We start from the raw sequence: 18,912 nt of genomic DNA, 5'->3' as shown, positions 1-18,912 counted from the left end.
ATTTAACATCCCTGCCTCTCTTGACCCTCTCCATTCTTCCAGTGAAGGTTGAGGGATTTATCTGATTGGCCAGTTGGGAGAAAAATTGATAGGACAGCTTTAGGCAGTCCCTCTCCAGCCTGGCTCCCTGCCCCCAGCTCACCTGCCCCTCCATGAGGCACAGAGCTTAGGGCTCCCAGGACCACCTCTCTCTGGGGGGTGTGTGGGCTGCCCATGTTGCCAGGGACGGCGTGCACTGTCCGTGTCTTGTGGGGTTCAGTGTCAGGAATCTCGTTGTGGCTGCACACCCAAGCTCCTGTTACAGACTGAAGGTTGGTGTCTCCTAAACGTATGTTGAAGCTCTAACCTCCAATGTGACAGCATTAGGAGGTGAAGGCTTTGGGGGTGACTACGTTTAGATGAGGTCATGAGGGTGGAACCCTAATGAGGGGATGAGTGTCCTTATAAGAAGAGAAAGAGGGACCAGAGGTGAGGACAGCGAGGTGGCAGCCTTCTGCAAACCAGGGAAAAGGTCCTTCCAGACACCAAATCTGCTAGCACCTTGACATTGGACATTGCAGCCTCCAGAACTGTGAACAATGAATGCCTATTGGTGAAGCCCCTAGTCCATGCTATTCTGTCCTGGCAGCTTGATCTGAGGCAGCCCCACTGTCTACAACCAGCCGTGTCAGCACCCTGCTTGGTCTCCACCGGCTCCTCACTGGTCTCTCTCAGTTGTTCCTAACTCAGCGTGTGACTTCCTGGGCTCCCCCACCCCGAAGAATGCCATCCTATGTCTCCCTTCCTGAGGCTGCTCAGGGTGCTGACCCCTTTGCCCTTCCTGCCCTCATTGTGGGGCCCCCCCTTATTGTGGAGAACTTATCAGGAAGCTCTCTTCCTCCAATGCCCTCAGTTTCTAGGTGAAGAATTGAGGCGTAGGGCTTACTCAAGGTCACACACCCTGCAGGACCAAGGGCATATGACAGACCTTCATCATGTCCAGGCACATTGGGCCCTGCGCTCAAAAGAACCCTGTGCTGAGTTTGAATGATCTGCTGTTCCCATCTCTAAACGCTTTAAGAATTTCTGAACAAGGGGCGGCACCTGGGTGGCTCAGTCGGTTAAGCATCTGACTCTTGGTTTCGGCTAAGGTCATGGTCTTGGGGTCATGAGATCGAGCCCACTGTTCAGCTTTGTGCTTAGCAAGGAGCCTGCTTGAGATTCTTTCCCTCTCCCTTTCCCTCTGCTCCTCTCCCTGCTCATGCGTGTGCTCTCTTTCTCTCTCTCAAGTAAATAAAATCTTTTTAAAAAGAGGAAGAATTTCTGAACAAGGCCTCACATTTTCTCACTGGGCTCTGCACATGTAGCTGGTCCTGTGTGCAGAATCAGGGTTAGAGCTCAGGTCCCCTGAGCAAGCCTGGTGCATTTTCCAGCACCCCACCCTGATAGCTGAGTGCTGGTAACGCTGAACCAACCCATTTCCTGCGATGACAGGCAAAGCTAAAAGGCGGAGGCCTCAGCAGTTTCTTCCTTGGCCTGAAAGTCCCTGACGAATGGCGTCCCAGATTTCCTGGTTACTGTATCATTCCACCCCAGGCAAGACAACTGTTGCATTTTCTTTCTGTAAAAATTACCTCCTGGGACCCTTGATTGCTACCCGGGCTGAGGCTAGAGGCAGCTACTAGCATTGGAGTCCCCGAGGGTCAAATTGGCCTGACGTCCAGGAGGAGAAAAAGATCAGGACAGCCCAGAAAGTCTTCGGGAACATACATAGGACAAAAAGGACCTAAGTGCTGAGACAGCTGCTGGAATTGGGGACGTACAAGCCTAAAAATGAGCCTCAAACCTCCCCACCCCCTTTATTCCATGTCTCCTGCATGGAAACAGTGGGACATCGCTCTTTTTAAGGACACAGTGATGAAGAGCAGCTTCTTTCCAACACGAAGGTAGGGCTTCTTAGTCACAGCAGTCCAGTCCATCTGCAGCCAAGTAGAAGGGAAAGGGTGTCTCAGGTAGATTGGAATTTCCCACAAGGAAGAGCTTTTATTGACAACTTCTTCGGCACGGGTTCCCCGTATCCCTGAGATGCCCGTTTTCTCTAATCCCTTGGACCACGTGCTTATTGTTGAATTATTATTAAATTGCATGTGGATCCCACTCCTCACTGCCAAGGGACTTCTCACCCCATCAGCTCAGACTCCCTAAGCTCCTGGAGTAAGTCACAAGAGGAGAAGGCAGGCTGCTTTATGGAACCCCATGGAGCATGGTCACCTTCTTGTGGCACCGTCCACAATCTGGGGTCCAGTGTGGGATTCTGGTCCAAGAAGCAAGATTATCACCCACATCATAGAAACCGCAATTCTATAATACCTGCCTTTCAATGGACCATCAATCAGTTCAACCGTTTGGGGAGTGAATTGATGAGAAAAATTAACTCAAAAAATGTAAGACCACTAATTTCAGAACAAAACCTCCAGAACAAAAAGTTAAGGTTCTTAAATAATTCATGTTCTAGGTGGCCCATTGGAAGATGCAGGGCTTCCTAAATGATACATATGGGGAGAGCTGCGTTCTCAATGGGGAAACATGATGTTCTGCAGGTAAAGGTTCAGGGGGACAGTCGAGAGCTGCTATTGCCCGGGACATCGCAAACAGAACAGTGGCAAAGTCACTTACTTAGTTGCTTGGCTAATTAGCTACTTGCCCTTAAGGAAATATTCCTAGATTCCTTGCTAAGACTCAAAGGAAAATGAAAAATGTGACCTGATGTCTACCTATTCCTTCTAATTCTGTTTCAATATTAGGACAATATTAGAATATTCTAATGGGATTATGTTGGGTTAACGTCAGACGGCTTGGGGGTAGGCTGCTGAGTGCTACAATGATGTTGCCCACGGAAGAGTTCTATTTTCTGAAGTCATGGGAGTTTCCAAAGCAGCCGATTGACATAACGATTTACAGTCTTGCCTCCTGAATTACCAGGAAGCCAAGGCCCATTTGGGGGGCTGCCAGAGCTTCCTGACACCCTCTCTAGAAACGAGAGATGGCAAATGAATGCTCAGGAAGGGAGGAATGGGGAACACCAAAGACAGATGTCAGATCCCCAACCTCCCTCCTCATCTGTCCCTTGCTCCCCTGACTCCCAGTTTAAACTGCGTTCTGTGGCATGGAATGAGATTGATGAGGAAAGGCGCTGGAATGGGGCAGGGGCAGGGGCAGGGGCAGGGGCAGGAAAGTCACAAGAGACTAGAGGCTTCATCCCTGCAATCAGCCCATCATCCATATGGAGAAGGCTGCACAGCTCGCAGGTTGTTCAGCATCCCAGGGCCTGCGTGGGCATCTTATCAGCGTCTGCTCGGAGGCTGTTGTGTGCTAGACCCACAGCTGTCTGCTGACTCGATGGCCTTTGGATAAAGAAATGCATGGTTTGTCCTGGGGCACATGCAGGGACAGGGTGTGGGCAAAGGTCCTCTGCCTGTCCTTGGATGGAAACCACCAGCACTGTGTCCCGGGCAATGTCATCATGCGATGTGTCTCCATGGAGCCACTCCGTGGTGGGCAAGAGGACCCGGCTTTCAGCAGCGCACCGGCTGCTTGAACACCCCAGAACTAAGCAGGACAGCATCTGTCCATATCTGGGGGCAGGCTCTATGCCATATCACATTCCTAGTGTCTGATGTAAAGACCAGGAAACAGGAAGAAGGATGAAAGCAAGCTGAGTGAGGCCATCAGCAGCGGGACAGCGGTGCCTGAGGCTCTCCCCTGTCCTGATTCTGGTCCCCAAATTGCCATCCCCTGTCTGGAGCCCCTACTCTCGGGAATGAATTGCTTGCATCTCCTGCTCCCCAAATCATGCAGCAATGCCGGTGGCTGGAGGAGAAAGGAGCTGTGCAGCCTTCTCCATATGGATGATGGGCTGATTGCAGGAATGGAGCCTCTAGTCTCTTGTGACTTTCCTGCCCCTGCCCCTGCCCCTGCCCCTGCCCCATTCCAGCGCCTTTCCTCATCAATCTCATTCCATGCCACAGAACGCAGTTTAAACTGGGAGTCAGGGGAGCAAGGGACAGATGAGGGGGGAGGTTGGGGATCTGACATCTGTCTTTGGTGTTCCCCGTTCCTCCCTTCCTGAGCATTCATTTGCCATCCTGAGGTAAGAGCGCCCCTGTTCTGTCAGAAAGCATGCAACTAAGGGTACATGGGTTACATGAAGGAAGTTTTAACGAACTTATCAGGATAACCTAATTCTGGACAGGAGTGATACAAATATGAATGTGAGGAATGCATCTTTTCTTCGAAAGAGACAAGGGAGAAAGGAACCACGGGCCACCAAGGGAAGAGTGGAGAGATGGCAGATTCCCCTGTCGAGAAGCTTCTTCTCTGGCAGTGCTCCCTGGGCTGCAGTGAAAGCTTACCCAGGAGGCTTGCTGGTCACTGCCCCAGGGCCACCAGGGGGACACCGTAGTCAGGGTCACGGAAGCCCTGAGCTACTCCTCAGATGGCTGGGTCAGAGCCTCAGTCACTCAGGGAATTCCAAGTTGGTCCTGCTTTGGGGAATTAATGGGACTGATAACTTCAGGGCAGTGTGAGTGTGTGTGTGTGTGTGTGTGTGAAACACATATGCAGGTTGAAAGCTAGTAATAAGACAAACACCTGTGCACCCACCATCCAGATAAAAAGTAAGCTTTCTGTCTTAATGTACCTTAAATTCTTATTAATCATAATCCTCGGCTTATGAGGCAGTACTATTGATTCGTGTTCTCTTTTAGCCAATTAGCTACTTTATTTGCAAGTACAACATAAACGAGCACATGTGAACTCATCACCCAACCCCAAAACTATACATCGGCTGTAAATTACACCTGGCATTGGGCTCCACCCATAGCCCACCCTCCCCCAAAGCCTACCCGCTTTCCAGAACTTCACATTGATCACACCCTTCCCCAGGTAGCATGTGAATCCACTGGACGGACTTCTCATCCACCTCCTTCCCATAGAGCCTGCTCCTATGAACCCTTCTGAGTGGGTCGCGGATCTGGTGACTCACACTGCCAAGCTCAGACAGCAACTCGTGATCAAAGCACCAATCTGATTTCCTCTCTTAGAAGTTTAGAATTGGCACCTCAAGGCTCTGTGTAATTTATGCAGGGCATTTGAGCGGGGAGGTCATGAAAAGCTGCGCCTCAATTGGCTACATTTCTGCCATATGCAAGGGGACAAAAAGAGCTAGTCCTCAGAGAGAAGGAAAAACAGAGGTGGCACGCAGCAAAAAATCAGGGAAGAGGGAGAGATGGCTCCCCAGATGGAGTTGGAGAGTGGTCTCCTGGTCCCTTGCTTCCTAAATCTTGATCCCAGAACCTCTCAGGGCTGGGTCGCCTGTAACTTCTTTTGGGTTTTGGAGGTGCGCCTCCTCTTTGTTTAAGCTGCACTGGGTGGATTGCTCTACCTAGCAGCCAAGCAATCTGAGAATGCAGCCGTGTTTGCGTGGTACAAAGCCACACCTATATCTTATATTCAAGAGCACTGGTTGCTAATGAAGCTCTGACCTTCATGGGTTGAAACAGTCGAGATAGAAGTGGTTGTGGAGTGGAAGAGCTAGACATCTGCCTTGTCCCCTGAGCTCTTTCCATGCCAGGGACTTACTTATCCTGTCTTCAATTAAGATTGCCCAAAATAAAAGTGACTTTGGACTCATCACCACTAAAACAAGAGAAGAATTGTTATGTGCAACCAGAGGGTGGTGGGCAGCAAAGACACAGTATATGTCAGCCCAGGCTGAGCAGTCCTAGTGCCACACCACCAGAGCTACACACCGGGAGACCCAGCTATAATTTCCCGTCTTGAATATCTGACATGTAACCTTCTGACTATAACCAGCAGGACTTGCTATAGAATTTGCAGGGTCGACTATAGAATTTTCAGGGTCCAATGGAAAGAGAAAGCAGAGCTTCTTCAAAAGGCATTAAGCATTTCAAGACAATGAAAGTTTCATTGTCTTATGCTAAATGCTTAGCACCAAACGAAATGCCAGATCTTCATGGGGACCTGTGAGACGTTACAGGTCATACACCCATGAAGCTGGCTATGACCATCAGAAGAGTGGGTGGTGCTATACTGCTCAGGAGACACATCAATCTTAGTTCCCGCAAAGAAAGTCCATTTAAGTCCTTTAATATAGTTTCTGCACCACTGGGAGCTGCCATTCAACATGTGTTGAATAAATGAATTGCCCGCGGCATGAGCTAGTGGCTGATATGGGAACGTAACGTAATTTCTCCTCCAAACACCAGAATGAAGGAAAGAGTGTGGTAAAGTCACCTGTTACAGAGAGCATCAATAAATTGACCAAGTCTAGGTCTTGGGAAAAGTATAAGCAAGAACAATGCTTTAAAATGCATTGAAGACCCAGGAAGAATAGTCCTAATGGCTGGACTGAAACACCCCTCAGGCTCAGGAGGGTTGCCTAAAATTACGATTACAAGTCAAGAAATAATAGGAAGTATGAATCATTGCCTCAGTTGGCTCTTTGGGTTTTTTTGCCTCTGGTTGAGCCAGGCCAACTGTTTAAAACATCTCTAGGTTCACTCCAAAGCCACTGGACCAGAACCATTACTGACTGAGCCCTGGAATCTGCATTTCCCACAAAGCTTCCAGTTGATTCTTTTTTTTTTTTTAAAGATTTTATTTATTTATTTGAGAGAGAGAAAGCATGAGAGGGGGGAGGGTCAGAGGGAGAAGCAGACTCCCTGCCGAGCAGGGAGCCCGATGTGGGACTCGATCCCGGGACTCCAGGATCATGACCTGAGCTGAAGGCAGTCGCTTAACCAACTGAGCCACCCAGGCGCCCCTTCTAGTTGATTCTTAAACACAAAGAAGTTTAAGACTCACTGGTATAAAGGAATTGTCAATCCTTGACCTCATATTTCCCAAAGAGTATTTCTGCCAATCTCTTAAAAGATTATTTGATAGGGCAAAGATGAGGACATACCAGCCTCAGTGGACATTTGGAAGAGAAACTTTGGATGATGTCGGCAGAGAGAGGTAGTGATGGAGCTGGATGTCTGTAGAAACAATATTCTGGTGTATCTTGACTGCCTCTTAGCTTTCCCCCAGATGTTTTCTTTATGGCCCAGGCACTACTTGAAATCATTCCATACCTTGTTCTGAGAGAAACACTTAATGCAGTCCTAAGAATATTGTATTAGAAGAGAATGGCCATGTTCAGTCATTGGCTCACCAGGCTGACTTACTTCCTATGAGCCCAAGTCACTCGTCTAACTTAGGGGTTTGTGTGAACCAGGTAATTTCTAAGACTCAGCTCCGATATCCTGGCATGGTAGAAGCCATGTGATCATGTAGAAAGGACACTGGACCAGACCTCAGAAGACCTGGACTCAGTCCAAGCTCCAGCTCCAATTAAGTCTTGGATTTTAAGTAAGTTCCTAATTTATCATTTTTGAAATTTTGAAATGGACATAATAAATTTAAGACTAAGAGATTTTTGAGAATTAAATGAGAAAATGTGATTGAAAGCACCCTGATACGTTTATATCAATAAAATGTCAGGCATGATCCCATGTTTCTGAGTATAAGCAATGATACAGTGAACATCTTTGGTGTATCTTTGGGTGTACCTTTGTTTATTCCAAGAGATGGTATTATTGGACAAAAGGCATTATTGCCAAAGGTGGAATTTAGGGGTCAATAGATAAGAACATTTTTAAAGCCCGTGATGCATATTGCCAAATTGACCACTACAAAAGTTGTTCAAATTTACCTTAAACAAGCATCGTATATGAGTGCTATTTCCTATCACTCTGGTTGACACTGAGTATTATCCTTTATCTTCATGTTTCCAAATTTGGTCTTGTTGTTTAATATTCCTTAAGTCTCTGGTGGTGTTGATATTTAAAACATATGTGCATAGTGCATTTGCATCTCCTCTTTATGTATTTATTCTTTTAGTGAGACAATGCACAGAAAGCCCCAACACAGGATGAGGCGTGTATGAAGACTTCAAGAAATGTCAGCTCCTGTTTTTCTTTCTCCGATTGTCTAACAGCATGGCCAATGCTCTCCAAGTCTGTTACTTCACCCACCACTCTTTATGGCATTTCTTGACACATTAAAAAAAAAAACAACACTTTAATTTTATGGTAGTCAAACATTTGAAGCATGAGCTATGAGACAGCTAATATTTATAATGCCATAAATATATTACCTATCACACGTACAGCGTGAATTCTTCCCTTCCCCCACCTCCGTACACACTCTTAAAAATGTATTTTGGGAAGGTTTACTTTGCAGGGATACTGGAGGCTTCTCAAATTTTTAAAGTATTTGTCACATGTTGAGCTGTCTGGCCCCATTTGTTCACAGGGACATAATTGACACAAGTTTCCCGTGGATATTAGTTTAGGATTTTTTTTCTCTTGCTGACTTCCTTTTGATAACCATTCTTTTCTATTTCATGAAGGTTTTCAAATTTAAGGAAGTAGTTTAGATTTTAACCTTCCTGTCATGTCAGCTCCGTATTTTTCTTCTTAATTTTGTATGCTTATGTTGTCTGTAATCTTCTCATTATCTTTTTCTGGTGGTATATCTATTTTCATTCTTTCAAAAATGATTTATTAAGGACCTACTAAGTTTTAGGTGTTTTCTCAGGTGGGCAAAAAATGGACAGCATTCCTACGCTCCTGGTACAAATATGATCTAATGTTCTCTGCGTTAACTGTTTCTCAGAGAAAGATGCATTCGTCAGACTTTCCCCCCCTTAATTTATTAATCTGTGCATTTGCCTTCATGATTTCCTTTTTTCTCCTATTTGTTCTGAATTTGGATCTCACACTCTTTCCCAAATGCTTTTTGTCTTTATTTTAATTTTTCTTAGTAGATACTAAAAGAATTTTAGGCTATAAATCAGATCCTGATGATAACCTAAGTTCATTTGCAGAGTTCTCTTTCTTTAATGTATTTAACTTTTTCTGATTCTGAAAGTATCAATCTTTACATTTGTAAACCCTCGCACACATTTGTTCCGAGATAGCTTCTCCTAACTGGAGATCAAGAAAATATATGACAGTTTTTAATTTTTATTTTTAAAGCTTTTTAACTTATTACTTTAAAGTTTATTTTAGACTACATCAGCTAAGGACTTAATTTCAATTTTTAAAAAAGTTTTAGGTGGCTAACCCTGTTCTCAGCACTATTTATCAAATAATTCTTTCCTCACTAATTAATGATGTCACTGTTTTCATGTCAAATCTTCTGTGTCTCCTGTCTGGCTGAGCAGTCTCATTTATTTGGATGTGTTTATATTTTAATTACTCTAGGTTTATAATGTGTGTTAAGGGCTTCATCGTTACTCATCTTTAAAAGAATGATTACCGCTTCTACCTATTTATTTTTTTTCAGATTGTCTTTGAAATCTCCTTCTAATATTAAAAAAAAGAATCCAATAGAAAGTTAGTGGACTTTCATTGAACCTGTAGTTAATTTGGGATAAAAATGTCATATTTACAACTCTGAGAAGTTTTTCCTCCAGGAACATGGCAACTTTCTCCAAACCTCTCCAGTTTTTTTATTTTTAGATGTCTTCTGTAGTTTGCTTTTGTTTTTCTTGAATGGATTCTTACATTTTTTTTGCTAAGTTTATTCCTGGATATGAGCTGTATGTCTTTGTACGAGTATACATAATATGTGTAGTTGTATATACATACACACATACGTACACACGTACATACGGTGGATCTCTCTCCTACTAAGTGTTGCCATTAATAAGGAGATTAAGAGAGGAGCCTGCCTGGCTCAGTCAGAAGAACATGTGACTCTTGGTCTTGGGGTCATGAGTTTGAGTCCCACATTGGATGTAGAAATTACTTAAAATAAATAAGCAAAATTTAAAAAAAATAAGGAGGTTGATAATTCATTCACATTCATTCATTACGTCTCACAAGCTGCTTAAAGAAAAGACTTTCTGTTTTAGAGCAGCTTTAGGGTTACAGCAATATTGAGCAGAAAGTACGGAGAGTTCTCATATGCCCCTACCCTAACACATGCATAGCGTCCCCCACTATCAGCATCCTACAGTGATACATTCGTATCACCCCAAGTCCGTAGTTTAAATTAGAGTTCATTCTGGGTGTTGTCCATTGTCTGGGCTTGGACACAGCTACAGCGACATGTGTCTGCCATTATAGTACATATAGAATAATTTCACTGCCCTTAAATCCACTCCCTATTCATGTCTCCCTCCCCCAACCCTGATAATCACTGACCTTTGTACTGTCTCCTTTTTTGCCTTTTCCAGAGCGTGAGATAGTTGGAATCCCATAGTAGGTAATCTTTTCAGATTGTCTCCCTTCACTGATCAATACAAATTTAAGTTTCCTCCATGTCTTTTCATGGTTTGAAAACTCATTTCTTTTTAGCACTGAATAACATTCCCTTGCCTGGAGGCACCCCAAGTGATCTGTCCATTCACCTACTAAAGGACATATTGGTTGCTTCCAGGTTTTGGCAATTATGAATGAGGCCTCTAGAAACATCTGTGTGCACATTTTTGCGTGGACTTTAAGTTTTCAACTCCTTTAGATAAATACGAAAGAGTACAGTTGCTGTATTATATGGTAAGAGTATGTTTGGTTTGTAAGAAACCGTCAGACTGTCTTCCAAAGTGGCTGCACCATTTTGCATTCCCACCAGCAACGAATGAGAGATCCTGTTGCCCCACATCTTTGCCCACATTTGGTGTCGTCAAGGCTCTGATTTGGGCTATTCTAACAGGTGCGGAGTGGTATATGACTTATGATGGGGAGCATATTTTATATGCTTATTTGCCATCGGTCTATCTTTTCTGGTGAGGTGTCTGTTAAGGTCTTTAGCACATTTTTTCATAAGATTGTTTGCTTTCTTACTGTTGAGTTTTAAGAATTCTTTGTATATGTTGGATACCAGTCCTTTATCAGATGTTCTTTTCCTTAGTTTTAATTCTAACTTCAGTTAGTTATCTTGCGATTTCTGATAGATATAGTCTCTCAACAATAAGCAATTTCTCTTGCAAGTTGTTTCTCTCACATGTCTTATTGCATTGGCTTCAATGTCTAAGACCATGTTGGAGAGACGTGGTGATAATGGGCATCCTCTCCTGGTCTTATCTTTCAGGGGTCTTCCTAGAGAGCTCAGCTTTAAGTATGATGCTAATTATTGCTTTGAGATTGATAGTAAGTGTTCTTTGAGGAAAATAGCTTTTCTCCCTTGCAGTAAAATATGATTTCATATTTAAGGCATAACAGTTGTCAAATTTCTGCTATGGGCTAACTTTATAATGTAAAGAAGAGATCAGAGGTTCTTTGCCTATTTTCAAGCTAGAACTAATACTCTTATCTCCCTGGCAAAATGAGGTCTGCATTTTTCTTTTTTTCTCTAAATTTAAATTAACACTGCAGTAATTCTAGCTTCATTAAAGCTGTCTTCTCTTGGGGCGCCTGAGTGGCTCAGTCATTAAGCGTCTGCCTTCGGCTCAGGCCATGATCCCAGGGTCCTGGGATGGAGCCTTGCATTGGGCGGGCTCCCTGCTCAGCGGGAAGCCTGCTTCTCCCTCTTCCACTCCCCCTGCTTGTGTTCCTTCTCTCGCTGTGTCTCTCTCTGTCAGATAAATAAATAAATTCTTTTAAAAAACCTGTCTTCTCTCAATTTTATTTTTACTAAATTTGCACATAATGGTCCCTATTTATCACCTTTTATTGATGGGGATTCTGAGTTTTCCAAATCATTACCTATAAAGAGAAAAGAAAAATGGAAAAGAAAAGAAAAAAGAAGGAAAGTAGAAGGTTATTCTCATTCCTGCCTGATCTCAGCTCCCTTCTCTGGTTTCCTTGGAACCCAAGGTCCTGCTCCTGCTGGAGAAATGGTGCTATTTGCCCTCTTCCGAAGAGTGACCCCCCCACTCTCGGGGGTCCAATCGCTGCTGGTGCTACCATGTATGATTTCTTGAGGCTCAGTACACAGAAGTCAGCGAAGATCACCATGCTTATTTTCTCCTTCCGTGAGACTTGTCATTTATTGGAAAAGGGTCTTTTCTTTTTTTTTTCCTGTCATGGTAGCAAAATTTCTTTTTGTAGTTTGTAGACTACAAGTATGAGTCAGGGTGATTTTTATTTTGATTCTTGAGGACACATAAAGCCAATTTCCTTTTCTCTGTTGTATTCTCTGGAGAAACAATTATTTTGTGAATGGTGTGTACGGATTTTTTTTTTAACATTTATTGTTTTATTATGTTAATTGGTGCTTGCAAGTTTTCAGATATCCATCTGTCATCCTGCTACACAAACAGGGGCATTTGTGTGCTTTCTCACCTTCTTGCTTCTATGCCTCCTGTGGGTTGTAAGAGCCAAAGGAGACCCTTGGAATCATGTGGTCCAGCATTCCCAGAACCTGTCCAGGAGACACTAATTTTGAACGATGATCTCTGCCAAAGGATCTCGTGGCCAAATCCGCAGATTCGCAAGAGAAGTTCTGCCACAGAGAATTGTATTTCACTTAGTTTAATCCAGACATTTTCCAGGCATTTTTATCATATAATCCTTTCCTTCCCAAACAACATAGCAGGTCAGCAAAGCCCTTGGAAAACACATTGCCCCTACCCACTTGTCCCAGAAGAGTCTCCCCACTCCCTTACTGAGCAATGAAGTGAAAATTCTGTCAAAGCCTCATGTTGATCACTTGAAGGTATTTATGATTGTGACTCATTCTGTGGTGCAATCTGTATGTAAATATAATCTCATAATATTTATGGAGACATATCTCTTTCCTCAATGTGAGAGCAGCCGATCTCTGCTGTTGTTCTCATAAACCCTCAGTCTTTCCAGTTAGTCTTGAAATTTTGAGCTCTTGTTGCTTATGGACACCTGTGCTGTGTGCATCTACCTGACTCTTCAGGCAAGGTCCTGGACCCGTGCAGCAGCTGTTCCTGTGGGAGGGCTGCTCTGGGGAGGCACATTTCCATCTGGGGGCATTGCAGGCTCACGGGGGTGGGGGGTGGGGGGGGTAATGCGCTCCCTGCTATCCTGAGACCAATGCCCTGAGTCGTTTACCTATGGGGACCAATTCCGTTTTCTCCTTCCCAGGGCTAACACTGCATGCCTGACTTCAGCCAGTCAACCGGCCAGAGTGCTTGGAGCTATTTTTCCAAGAGGGATAAAAGGGTCTGGCTCCTCCTTTATCCTCCATTGTTCAATCTCCTTTAACCACTGCGAGAGCATTGCCCAAGCACCACAGGGGGTTAGGAATCCAGAGCAAAGTAATCCAGAAAATTCACAGCTGCCTTTGGCCAGGCAACAGTGGTGCCCCAGGACCCCGAATTTCTTTCATTGTGTCAGGGGAAACTTGTCAAGGATCCCCTGCATCACCTTCCCAGGGAGCTCACATTAAAATGCAGATTCCTATAGACCTAGCAAAATAGCATTCCCTCTCAAGTGGGTCCTGGGAATGGCCTTTGAAACAAGCCCCCCCAGGTGATTGTTTTGCACGAGAAAGTGTGAGGTGGTCTGTTTCCAGAATTACAAACCACCTTTTTCTTTACCAAGTCTTTGAACTCAAGTATCAGGTAATATCTCTTACTGTAAGTACAAGATCAAATTGTTTCTTTTTTCTTCCTTCCTCCCTCGTTTAACTGCTTCTCAATAAGCAATCCCTGAGCCCTGTTCACGCAGCAACTCCATCCTCCCTCCAGGGGTTTAGGACTCTGGTAACCTCCTCTTGGTCCCAAAGAAAAACCCTCCAGCTTTGAAGTACTGGGAGCAAAGAGAACAATAAAGGGCCTCTTCAAGGGGCTTAAAATAAACCAGAACAAAGGGATGCCTAAGCCTTCCTTGGGCCATTATCTCTCCCTGTGTCCTCCAAGGGGCTCCAAACAACAACCACAAAACAAAGAAAAGCCACGTTCTTCCTCTCCCTGCCTCTGGAAGCAACTGCCAAACAGAAACACGGTCTTGCCTCTGGCTGGTGAGTTCACCCGGGCACTGATTTCCCGAGGCTCTGCCGTGCTGACCTCCCCTTGTGAGGCAATCCTATGTATGGTATTCAGGGGATCATACAAACAGCAGAGTAAATAAGCATAGCATCAAGTTAAATCCTGGCTTCCCAGGGGAAAATGCAGACACGATCATTTCATCCACTCATGAATTATAAATGCAAAAATATCTCCAGAAAAACAAACAAGCAAGACTCTTTTATGTGTAAACTTATTAGTAAGACGGCTGCTGGGAGGACTGTGGCTCTTTGTGTGAACGTTATCTTACTTACAAATAGAAATAAACATTTGTCGACACTTACTTTGTGTTGTATATGAGCAACGCATGTACAATAGTTTACACTTATTAACCATGTACCATGTGACAGGCCCTGGGTGAGAGCTTACATGTTTATCTCACTTACGCCTTACAACAGCCAGAGGAGAAACTCGTTCAAAGGAATACCCATTTTACAGTTGAGAAAATGGAGGCTTAGAGTGTTTTACGGTCCCAGATTTATAAGCTTCTGAACTTGGAAATAAAAGCCAGGTCTGCCGAAGTCTCGACTCCATTCCTTTAATCCCATTTATTATACATTATTTTTTTTACCATCTTCCTAGCTAGAACCTGTTTTCATAACCAAGCTATCCCGTGGTCCTGGGAGGGAGAAACAGGCACGTTTACCCCATATTCTGACGCTACAGAGCTGGTCCTGCTGGGTAACCCGACTCGGAGTCTGCTCCCGGGCCCAGTGGGGCTGTATTCCTGTCTGCATGGGCTGCGGAGACACGAGGCACGGCGTGGCTTTGTCCACCAGGAAACAGTGGCGCCCACGCAGGGACCAGGGACCCGGAAATTCACTTCTAGGTGTACAAGCAGGTGCCCTAGGCAGGTTTGCCTGTCTCTGTCCAGGTCTTTGAACGTGAAGTTGGAGCGACTCTTCTGTAAATTCCAAGCCCATTTTTAAATGTTTGTTTCTCATTTCAGAGAGGATGAACAATAACAATTACCTTAAATTTAAGTGCCTCCAGATGCTGCTCAACGATGGGTATTCTAGATCCTGATTTCCTGCTCCTGATTCTAAGTCCTGGTTCTGGCCTCTGAAGGCAGGCACCGGGAGATCTCTTTCCACCACAGGGACAGACAGGACTGTGACCTCCGGTGGGTGTCCGTAAAGCTGTTAGTCCCCAGGCTTTTATCACTGACCACCCTGGTGCAACCATCACGCGTCCAGTTGAACTAGATGAGCATGGCCTCAGAAAGAAGAAGCAGGCAGAATAAGTGCTCAACAAGGTTCTTACTACATTCTCCCTATAGTGCTGGGGAGGCTCAGGAGGGGCACTTTTACCAAAGAAATGGGGCGTAGGAATGTGACCTCCAGCCTCTGGAGGCTCTTTCTATCTAAATTGCGGGAGCTCCCTCCATAAACACAGAGAGGAACTGCCCCCCCGCCCCACACACAGGCACAAGTGGCCGGACTGGGAGCACACGGTGGAAGATGAGGGGCCAGCGACCCTCCGGTGCAGAAGAATGATATAACCCCTAAAGTCTGAAAGCAAAATGCAAGTCCAAGAAGGCAGGCAGTTATACTCCACTGAACCATTTGCTCAGTGTGCTTCGCTGAAACTGTAAGGGTTGTGTGGAAACGGGGTATGGCCCGGTGTACCTGGGACACACTGGGTGAGCATGTGAGCAGCTCAGGTTTCTTTACTGCAGGACTTGAGAGCTTTTGCTGTGAATCATCAATCACAAGACACAAAGCCTTATTGCCATTTGCAGAATTTTCCAAACTTACTTGAGCATAGAAACCTTATGTGCGTGGGATGAATAGCATGGGGGTGCCGGGGTGTGGGCGCATGTCTGTCTGTGCATGTTTGCATGTGCGCGTCTGTGAGTGTGAGTGTGGGGTGCCCACGGGGGTCTGGATAGAGTCTCCTGGTCACCCTGTTGAAAAATGCTACAATAGAGTTATTTGCCCAAGACACCAAAGCCAACACCTTGGTGACAGTAGTCTCAGGATCCGTATTCAGCCTTTCTCCTGGCTGCAGCCTCATCTCTAAAACTCAGCCCACTGACATCCAGGCAATGACTCCAGTGTCAGAAATAGCCTAGGGCAGTTTTCACCCCCACTCCCAGAACCCTCTGCCTCTGTGAAGGGGGTTGCTTTGAGGAATTTGTGAGGACTCCAAACAAACAGAGTGGTGATAAACCTCAGCCTCTGCATGAGGGTAATCTGCTCTGCAGTGAGAAGAGCAAGAGACAGATGAGAAAGAGTTTGTGATTAAGGATCTGTGGTCTATGCTCATGGAAGGAAGTGGGTGCAAAGAGAAATAGCTGAATATTGATGTGGGTAGCGTTCCTACCCGTAGGCCCTTCCAAGAACCCTACAAAAAAAACCAAAAAACAAAACAAACAAAACAAACAAACGGACAAAAAAACATCTCTTTTCTTTCAGAGCAGCTTTAAAAAAAAACAAATTGTCTTGTCATCTTAGCGGGTACTAGCAAAGAGTCCATTTCTGCCCCTTGCCCCCCACCCCCCCGCAACCTTGGATCTACCAGGTGCGAAAGGCACTGGGCTGCCCAAGCTGTAGGCTGGTTTTATTTATTTGCTTAAGGGGCAGGTTGAGCTTACCACTCTCTCCCCTGCTGACCATCCTAAATCATACTGCCCTTCCAGCTTGTGGGACGGAAACCTCAAAGGGCCAGGGGGCTGAGCCCTACTTAGCATCTGTGAATGCCAAGCAACCCAGAAACTTGAAAGGGATTCTCAGCAGCTCCCTTGAGAAAATGCCATTAATTAATTTTGCAGCTTCTGGTCACGCCAGAAAAGCCTCAGGAAGTCAGTTTGCTACTCATCTCCACTTTCTTAGGTTTTTAGCAAGCATTGGAAACTGAGCCCATCAGCCCTACAATCCACAGCCTCTGCAAAAGTGTCTGCAGTGAATGTTGAGTTTTATCCCCTGAGCCAAGGCTTCGTTGAGGAAGGAACCCGGGGCCCAAGGGGTGGGGGACATCTCAGAAAAGATCATCACCATAGAAAAGAATAGTCTGAACTCTCGCAGAGTTGGGGAAAATTACATTTCTTTTCCGGACTTGGAAGCACAAGGGAAAATTTCATGTTTGAACTATGTAACCCGGGCAAGAGGTTGACAAATGCTCAGGCTCGGAGGGATGCATACTGCGTGACGTTGCTTCCGCTGATGATCCTGTTCTTTGAAGTCTCTGTGGCTGAAACACTGACGTTGGACGTTTGAGCAATCACAGATGACCACGGCCCGCGGTGAGAATGCCCTGCCATCAGTGATAAGGCCTCTTGAGAAAGGCCACACCACTCCCGCCTGGCCTCGAGGGGTGCAGGGAGCTGCAGCAAAGCTGTTTACCTTTCAAGCATCTTGATGCAGATTCTTGTCCATGTGTGCGATGATTGAGGGGGATTGACCAGAAAGGGAGTAACGGCTTTAGGCAAGTAGAACCTTTGCTGGAAGAGAGAGCCTGAAGTGTGGTGGGGGGCGGGGGAGGGGGGCGGGGAAGGTAGTGACAGCCAAGATTCAGCGTTGACCCCTTCACACTCCAGGTCACCAGACTCCTAACAACTCAGATTCACAGAGTTCCCAGAAGCACTTATACATAGTTTATGAGACCCACTTAGGATTTCATTGTTTTTATTTATTCTATTTTTTTCATTTGAGCGTAGTTGTGGATTTCACTGATTTTAACTTATCCAGTGAACCCTCATTTCTAGGTGCAGTTTTAAGTATGCAGTTTTGTTTATGAAGAGGTTTTTTTTTTTTTTTTTATTGAAGGCCTCTGAAAAACCTATAAATTATCCCACTCAAACGGTTCCGGGGATGGATTTTTGGTATTGTTATTCTAGCATGGGACTCTTGTGTTTTATTTATTATTACAAAATACAGGAACATACAGATCAGAAAAAGAAGGTCTCTCAATTTCATCCCTGGGAGATAACCACCATTAATCATTGCTATGCCTCATGCCAAAAAAATTTTTTCTATGCATATGAAATCTTTTCTGTTTGTGACAACTATCTAGGCAAGGGACTTTAGAATTGGCTTTAGGTAAGTAAAAATAATACATGTTTTTTAAAAATTTCAGTACTGCAGTCTGGATCACACTATATAGCCAAACTGCACTTTATCTTCTTGTTAATGACTTCATAGTATTTCATTGGATGGGTGTTTTGTAATTGATTAAACGAATTCCCAATTGATGGACCGTTAGGGTGTTTCCAATTTTCTTTTATGCAATTAAAAACAATGGTGCAGTGAGGTTTCTCACAGCGATACTTTTGCACATTTCTGCTATTATTTCCATAGCATAAATTCTGAGAAGGGCAGAATCACGGCCCCAAGGAATGTGGACGATTTTTAATTTTGATGGCTTACAATTTTTTATTTCCCTGTTGTCTTCTAAGGTACCATGCTCCCTGATAGTTTTTACTTCACACTTCTCTGCTAACCCTGAGGATGATCATCCTGTTCCGTCCTTATCTACTGCAGGGGAAGAATGCACTACACCTTAACAGTGATTCTCTCCTAAGATGTGGTTATGTTTCTGTTTTACTGTTCCCTCCATAATTTTCTTTGACTTGCAAATTTTCGACCATAATTATAAGATGTATTAAAGGGAAGTTTGAGGGCTAAGTAGTTTTCATGGTTGAGAGAAATCACATATGATTGGAGATTAGAAAAGATTGTCATGCCGGAGAATGTCCACCTCCTAATGGCTGGGCAGAATTTCCACCTGGGCAGGAACGCATTATGATTGAAGAGAATCCCCAAGACCCAGGGAAGGAGGTGGAGACGTTGATGGACAATGGGGAGCAAGCGGAGATTTTGGTCCCAAGACTCTGATCGGGCTGGGGTTTAGGAAAAAAAATCTAGCAGCGATGTCTCTCCGGGGAG

Source organism: Phoca vitulina, unplaced genomic scaffold (assembly GCF_004348235.1).
Source record: "Phoca vitulina isolate PV1807 unplaced genomic scaffold, GSC_HSeal_1.0 scaffold1, whole genome shotgun sequence".
In the NCBI taxonomy this organism is placed as follows: Eukaryota; Metazoa; Chordata; class Mammalia; order Carnivora; family Phocidae; genus Phoca; species Phoca vitulina.
This window is presented reverse-complemented; position numbering follows the sequence as displayed.